The sequence below is a fragment of the Scylla paramamosain genome, chromosome 22 (genome assembly GCF_035594125.1).
Source record: "Scylla paramamosain isolate STU-SP2022 chromosome 22, ASM3559412v1, whole genome shotgun sequence".
Classification (NCBI taxonomy): domain Eukaryota; kingdom Metazoa; phylum Arthropoda; class Malacostraca; order Decapoda; family Portunidae; genus Scylla; species Scylla paramamosain.
In genome coordinates, this window is record NC_087172.1 from 14679930 (window position 1) to 14687429 (window position 7500).

The 7500-nt window shown below is 51.1% G+C and overlaps 2 protein-coding genes across 3 annotated transcripts in view; both read left to right on the top strand.

Annotated features, from left to right (window-relative positions):
• The window catches only part of LOC135111654 (protein split ends-like), a 77734-nt gene that overhangs the window by 40231 nt on the left and 30003 nt on the right, over positions 1-7500 (top strand). The window lies entirely within an intron of this gene.
• Positions 6193-7500, top strand: part of LOC135111653 (uncharacterized) — an 84242-nt gene continuing 82934 nt past the window's right edge. Inside the window, exon 1 of one of the 2 annotated variants that reach the window (XM_064025178.1) lies at positions 6193-7323. The gene's annotated coding sequence lies outside the window, so the exon portion shown is untranslated. The remainder of the gene's footprint in view (positions 7324-7500) is intronic. The other variant, XM_064025179.1, reaches the window with a different exon arrangement.

Here is a 7500-nt window from a genome sequence, read left to right on the forward strand (position 1 = left end):
ACTCTCTCTCTCTCTCTCTCTCTCTCTCTCTCTCTCTCTCTCTCTCTCTCTCTCTCTCTCTCTCTCTCTCTCTCTCTCTCTCTCTCTCTCTCTCTCTCTCTGTAAGATAGCGTAAGATGCAAACTACTCTTACACATAATAATAATAATAACAATAATAATAATAATAATAATAATAATAATAATAATAATAATAATAATAATAATAGTAATAATAAAAAAAACAATTATTCTTAGTTGACATCACGCCGGAAAGCCTCCTCCTCCTCCTCCTCCTCCTCCTCCTCCTCCTCCTCCTCCTCCTCCTCCTCCTCCTCCGTTGGCACAGCTTGGCACTTCCTTGGCACCGTGTACAGACAGGTGCCAACGGGTGGAGGCAAGACAGCGCCAGTGATGGAGGAGGAGGAGGAAGAGGAGGAGGAGGAGGAGGAGGGAAGAGAAAAGAGTGACTGGAAATAAGAGGGAAGGAGAAGGAAGGGAGGAAAGGTTTTTTTTTTTTTTTTTTTTGGAGGAGGAAGAGGAAGATGAGGAGGAGGAGGAGGAGGCATGGAGGAATGAGGAATGAATGGGGAATAATGGGAGAAAGGAAGGGAAGTATAGGAGTGAATGGTGAAAAGAATAATTCTGAGGAGGAATGAGAGAGAGAGAGAGAGAGAGAGAGAGAGAGAGAGAGAGAGAGAGAGAGAGAGAGAGAGAGAGAGAGAGAGAGAGAGAGAGAGAACTAAGAAAAAGAGGAGGTGGAGGAGGAAGAGGAAGTGAATGAAAGGATGAGAGACAGAAGAAAGAAATTTATAAGTGAAAAAATGAAGAAGCATCGAAAGAAGGAATAGGAGAAGGAAGATAAAGATGGAAGAGAGAGAGGAATGAATAAAGATATGCTGGGAAAGAGATATATGAATGAGAAATAACAGAATAAGAGAAATAAATATGTAGATAGGCAAATGAAGGGGATTACAAAGGAACACAAAGGATTTACAAAGGATTACAGCCACTAACAAACAGTAAGACCCTTGTTAGGCAGGCTGCTTTCAATACCCACGCAAACTACCGGTGTTAGACAAAGGATAGCACCGCAGAAGGATCCTCCCCACCCACCCATTACTAGAGGAGCTGTGAGGGAGGCGATAAGGGAGGGTGACAGGGAGATGAAGGGAGGGTGGGTGTGTTGAGGGGAGGAGGAGGAGAAGGGGGAGGTATAATATGTGTGTGTGGGGAGGGGAGAGTATGGAGGGAAATTATGATGGTTGTAAAACTGTTTGAGAGAGAGAGAGAGAGAGAGAGAGAGAGAGAGAGAGAGAGAGAGAGAGAGAGAGAGAGAGAGAGCATACTTTCTTCTTTCTTCTTCTTTCTTCTTTTTTTGTGAAATGTTTCGTTGTCTTTTCTTTTATTTTTGGTAAGGAAAACAATTATTATTATTATTATTATTATTATTATTATTATTATTATTATTATTATTATTATTATTATTATTTATTTTTTTTGGGGGGTAATTTGCATTCGCGTTTAAGAAAGTTTAGTTATCATAGAAGCAATACCATACATAAAACAAACAAACAAACAAACAAACAAACAAACAGCAGCAGACTTGTTGGACCAGACGAGGCTGTTTGTCTTGAGGAAGGAAAGGAGGAGGAGGAGAAGAAGAAAGATGATGATAAAGGATTAGGAGAAGGGGAGGAAGGAAAAAAACAAAAAAACAAAAAAACAAAAAGCAACACAAAGGAAGAACAAACAGTAGCAGACCTGTTGTAAGGAAGAGAAGGGGAAAGAAGAGGAGGAGAAAGAAGAGGAGAAGAAAACGTGAAGACAAACAAGAACAAGAACAAAAGCCGACCAAGGAAGAACAAACAGTAGCAGAAGGAGAAGAAGAGGAAGAAAAAGAAGATAAAGAAGAGAAGAACAAGAACCAGACAGAAAAAAAAGATAAAGAAGAGAATAACAGGAACGAGAAGAAAGAAAAGAACAAAAAGAAGATAAAAAAACAAAACAAACAAGAAAACAAGAACAAGAGGAAACTTTTGCGTACGTGACTAAACTAACCGGTGCATGGGAAAGGAGGAGAAAGGAAGAGAAAGAGGAGGAAAGGAGGGAGGCGTGTGTGGTCAGTGAGAGGATGGCAAGGGAGGGAAGGGAGAGAAGGGAAGGGAAGGGAAGGGAAGGGAAGGAAGGAAGGAAGGGGAAGGTAAAGATACTAGTGAGAATTGTATAATTACCTCACACTACAGAGCAACGTGTGTGTGTGTGTGTGTGTGTGTGTGTGTGTGTGTGTGTGTGTGTGTGTGTGTGTGTGTGTGTGTGTGTGTGTGTGTGTGTGTGTGTGTGTGTGTGTGTGTTAATCCTCACTTCTTATCTTGCAACACTTCAGAGATGAGAATTTTTAGATCCACTTGCTCTCTCTCTCTCTCTCTCTCTCTCTCTCTCTCTCTCTCTCTCTCTCTCTCTCTCTCTCTCTCTCTCTCTCTCTCTCTCTCTCTCTCTCTCTCTCTCTCGTTATCATCTTTACCTTCATCACTTGCTATTTGTCTTGGTTGTCTTTCCTCCTCCTCCTCCTCCTCCTCCTCCTCCTCCTCCTCCTCCTCCTCCTCCTCCTCCTCCTCTCTTCTCTTCTTCCTTGTCAGACAGCCTGTAATTTTCCTTCTTTTTCTCTCCCTCACCGTGCACCCTTTCAATCATTCTCTCTCTCTCTCTCTCTCTCTCTCTCTCTCTCTCTCTCTCTCTCTCTCTCTCTCTCTCTCTCTCTCTCTCTCTCTCTCTCTCGTTTCCAGTTTTTGTGTGTTTTTTTTATTTATTTTTCTTTTCTCCAAATTATCGTATTTTACTTTCCTCGTCTTGAGAAAAAGTTGGTTCATTTTTCCAGGCGAGTAATTCATCTCTGTCTCGTCATGTTCATTGGTTCACACCTCCTCCTCCTCCTCCTCCTCCTCCTCCTCCTCCTCCTCCTCCTCCTCCTCCTCCTCCTCCTCCTCCTCCTCCTCCTCCTCCTCTTGGCATCTTCCTCTTGAACTTTTCTCCTCTCCTTTTCCTTCACATCTAGACTTGTCCATCATCTTCTCCTCCTCCTCCTTCTTCTCCTTCTTCTTCTTCTTCTTCTTCTTCTTCTTCTTCTTCTTCTTCTTCTTCTTCTTCTTCTTCTTCTTCTTCTTCTTCTTCTTCGTCTTCTTCTTTTTCTTTTTCTTCCTCCTTGTCCTTCTCTTTTTCCTTCATTCCTCTGCCTTCACCTCGTCTTCGTCCTCGTCCTCCTTCTCGTCCTCTGCATCATTCTTCTTTTTCTTCTTCTTCTTCTTCTTCTTCTTCTTCTTCTTCTTCTTCTTCTTCTTCTTCTTCTTCTTCTTCTTCTTCTTCTTCTTCTTCTCATCTTCTCTTCTCTTATCCTCTCTTTCCTCCTCCTCCTCCTCCTCCTCCTCCTCACATATTCTTCCTCGACCACCTTTACATTCTATTTATCTGCCTTCGTTGCATCCAGCCTCCTCCTCCTCCTCCTCCTCCTCCTCCTCCTCCTCCTCCTCCTCCTCCTCCTCCTCCGCCTTCTGCTGCGCCTCGACCCCCTCCCGAGTATTTTTCTTGCTCCTGCCGAGGTCAGCGTCCTGCATGCCCTTCGCCCTCCGCCTTTGTGCTAATCCCCGTGTGTGTGTGTGTGTGTGTGTGTGTGTGTGTGTGTGTGTGTGTGTGTGTGTGTGTGTGTGTGTGTGTCCCTGCCGCTGAATCATCTCCCTCCCTTTCCTCTCTGTGACACGCAGAGGACGAGGTGGAGGAGGAGGTGGTGGAGGTGGAGGTGGAGGAGGAGGAAGAGGTGGAGGAGGAGATGCTTATGGTGGTGTACAGGACAAGAAGAGGTGCATAAAGTGGACGAGGAGGAGGAGGAGGAGGAGGAGGAGGAGGAGGAGGAGGAGGAGGAGGAGGAGGAGGTTCTACAGTTTTTTTTTTTTTGGGGGGGGGTGAGGTTCAAGATTGGTTCCTGAATCTCTCTCTCTCTCTCTCTCTCTCTCTCTCTCTCTCTCTCTCTCTCTCTCTCTCTCTCTCTCTCTCTCTCTCTCTCTCTCTCTCTCTCTCACACACACACACACACACACACACACACACACACACACACACACACACACACACACACACACACACACACACACACACACACACACACACACACACACACACACACACACACACACACACACACACGAGGAAAATAACACGACGACAAGAAGATAGAGGAGGAGGAGGAGGAGGAGGAGGAGGAGGAGGAGGAGGAGGACAACGAGGGGCATGAGTAGGCGGCGGTGGCGGTGATGATGGTGGTGGTGGTGGTGGTGACGGTAGAGAAGGAAGGAAAAACGAAAAAAAGAAAAAGAGGAGGAGGAGGAGGAGGAGGAGGAGGAGGAGGAGGAGGAGGAGAACACCTTCGGAGACTACGCTTTTACGCTCATAATTGTAGGTTGTTGGTTCGTTCGGGGCGTCGTGTGGGCGTGGCGGGTCGTTTGAGGGCGTGGGCGTGGCTGTGAGGGACGAGGAGGAGGAGGAGGAGGAGGAGGAGGAGGAGGAGTAGATGGTGGAAGTGGAGGTGGTAGTGGAGATGCTTGATCAAACTGAAGACACAGCTGGGAGAGTGGTGCATTGGTGGAGATGAGTGGAGGATAGTGGAGATGAGTGGAGGTGAAATGGTGGTTTTGGCAGTGTGGGGGTAAAGGGTAGTAGATGAGGAGGTGAAGGAGGAGGAGGAAGAGGAGGAAGAGGAGGAGATGAAGATGAAGATGAACTGGTGGGTGTGAAGGATGATGTGGGAGAGAGAGAGAGAGAGAGAGAGAGAGAGAGAGAGAGAGAGAGAGAGAGAGAGAGAGAGAGAGAGAGAGATGCTTTTGGGAGTGAAAATGATAAGAAGGAATTAGAAGGAAAGAAACACAGGCACACACGCACACACGAGAGAGAGAGAGAGAGAGAGAGAGAGAGAGAGAGAGAGAGAGAGAGAGAGAGAGAGAGAGAGAGAGAGAGAGAGAGAGAGTGGAGACGATGAGGGAAGGGATGGAGGTAAGGAGAGGAGACTGAGGAGGAGTAGGAGGAGAGAGACAGGAGGGGAGGGGAGAGGAGATGCAGGAGGGGGGATAAGATGGTGTGGGGGTGGGGGGATTGCACAACTTGTCCTAGAGGCCAGTGGTGGGGTCAAATGCCCCCTCTGGCTGCCGGTCCCCCCTCCCGGCCCCCTCTCTCCTCTCCCTGTCGCCCTCTCCTCTTCTCCCCCACCGCTGTCTTGGCAGAGGCTCCCGCAGGTATGAGAGAGAGAGAGAGAGAGAGAGAGAGAGAGAGAGAGAGAGAGAGAGAGAGAGAGAGAGAGAGAGTAGAAAAAATACTCGTGCCTTGTAAAATTCATGAGTGGGAAAAAAAAGATAAGAAAATGAAGCAGCCAAAAAGTAAATAGGATTGAAATTGCTACTTTTACAACAACAACAACAACAACAAGAGCACCACCACCACCACCACCACCACCACCACTGCCACCACCGCCACCATCTCACTGCCTGCATTGTTCTGTGGCAAAAATTCGTTTTCGTTCCCACTAACTTGTGTGGATATTTTGGTGGTGGCGGTGGTGGCGGCGGTGGAGCACACACCCTTTTACTCCTGTGTCTTGAGCTGCGAGTGTGGAGGAGGAGGAGGAGGAGGAGGAGGAGGAGGAGGAGTGATGTGCGAGCTTAACTTAATGAGCTCATGGTTGTTGTCGTTGTTGTTGTTGTTGTTGTTGTTGTTGTTGTTGTTATTGTTGTTGTTGTTGTCTGGATGAAAGATGTCAAGGGTGGGGTTGGTTGCTGCTCCAGGGAATACCGGACCTTCCCCCTCCTCCTCCACCTCCTCCTCCTCCTCCTCCTCCTCCTCCTCCTCCTCCTCCTCCTCCTCCTCCTCCTCCTCCTCCTCCGCTACTGTCACCTCGCCCTCCACTTCTGCACTCGCCTCACCTCACCTCGCCTCTCTCTCTCTCTCTCTCTCTCTCTCTCTCTCTCTCTCTCTCTCTCTCTCTCTCTCTCTCTCTCTCTCTCTCTCTCTCTCTCTCTCTCTCTCTCTCTCTCTCCATGCACTTCTCACCTCGTCCTCTCCCACACTCCCCTACACGCCCCGCTTCCCTCACCTACCTGTCAGCCGGTGCATAATTAGGGCCCAGGTAACCTCCCCCTCCCTACGCCCGTGCTGGGGTGGGGGGCTTTTAGAGGGCAGTGTTTGGCCTAATGTCACGTTTGCGGGGCGCCGAGGGGGGTGGTAAGCTGCGTCGTGGGCGGGGTGGCGTGCGTGTGGGACTGAAGCGTGCGTGCAGACCAGCCAAAACATAGCGCCATGCAGCGCCCCAGTGTTTGTGCGTGCGTTCGTGTGTGCGTGCGTCTGTCTGTCCGGGAGCGTGGTGGTGGTGGTGGTGGTGGACTCGCGTAACTTGGCAGGCAAGCGTGTGTGTGGCGGTGGCGGCGGTGGTGGTGGTGGTGGTAGCGGCGGCGGGAGAGTCGCAGTGTCAGTGTGCTGGGAAGGGTGGAGGCGAGTGCACGTGTGTCCGTGTGTCTGGCCCGCGCGGCAACACACCACCTACACGCCCCCTGCATCCCGCGCCCTCCCTCCCGAACCCTTCAGGAGAGTGTACCAGGCCTTCAGGTGTGCACGTGGCGTCCCCGGTGTGCCTCACCTGCCGCGGCGTGAGGTGCGCGCCGCCCATGTGGATATTGAGTGCTGTTGCGATGAGACCCACCTCAGCCCCCGGACACGTGTAGCAGCAGCGCACCCCCCACCCACCCTAGGCCCCCGCTAGGCCTGGCACCGCGCGTGGGAGGGAGCAGTGCCGCAGTGCCGCCCTCAGGATGGTCCCCGCAGTGCCTAGTGTGATGGTGTGCCTGTAGGAGTATAAGTCAGTGTGTGTTGCTCAAGCAAACCCCCCGTGCCTGCTCCTCTCCCGCCCGTGGCTCCCGCGTCCTCCCTCAACAGGCGGAGACGCGGTGCTAGTGGTAGAGGTGGTGGTGGAGGTGGCGGAGGCCCCTCATGGCCGGTTGCCAACCTGTTGTCGCTGCCGTAGTGGTGTTGCCTGCCGCCCCCTGACGGGCCCGCCTGCGCCCCGTCGCCGCCAAAACACGTGCTTCTCGCCGCCCCGCCGCTGCCTGGAGATGCCGGGCAGGTGACGGCGCGAGGAGCACGAGGACTTGTGGCCGCGCGAGGACACTGGCATGGCGGCGCTCAGCAGGCCTGCCGCGGCGTGAGTCAGGTGGAGGAGGAGGCGGAGGATGAGCGTGGAGGGCAGACATGACACGGCACGTCCCCGGCGCCAGCATCTTCCTCAGGACATCTCAGTTTGTGTTAGGGACAGGTGAGTGCACCGCGCCGGGGGTCCGCGGGGGGCGTCGCAAGCACCCCGGCAACCCTTCTAACCTTACCACTCCCTGCCCAAAGCCTCCTTTTCTTCCTCTTCCTTTCCTCACTCCCTCTGGCCGTCCCCTTCCCCTCCCACCTTACATACTCTCCCTTTTCTTACCCAGACCCTCTT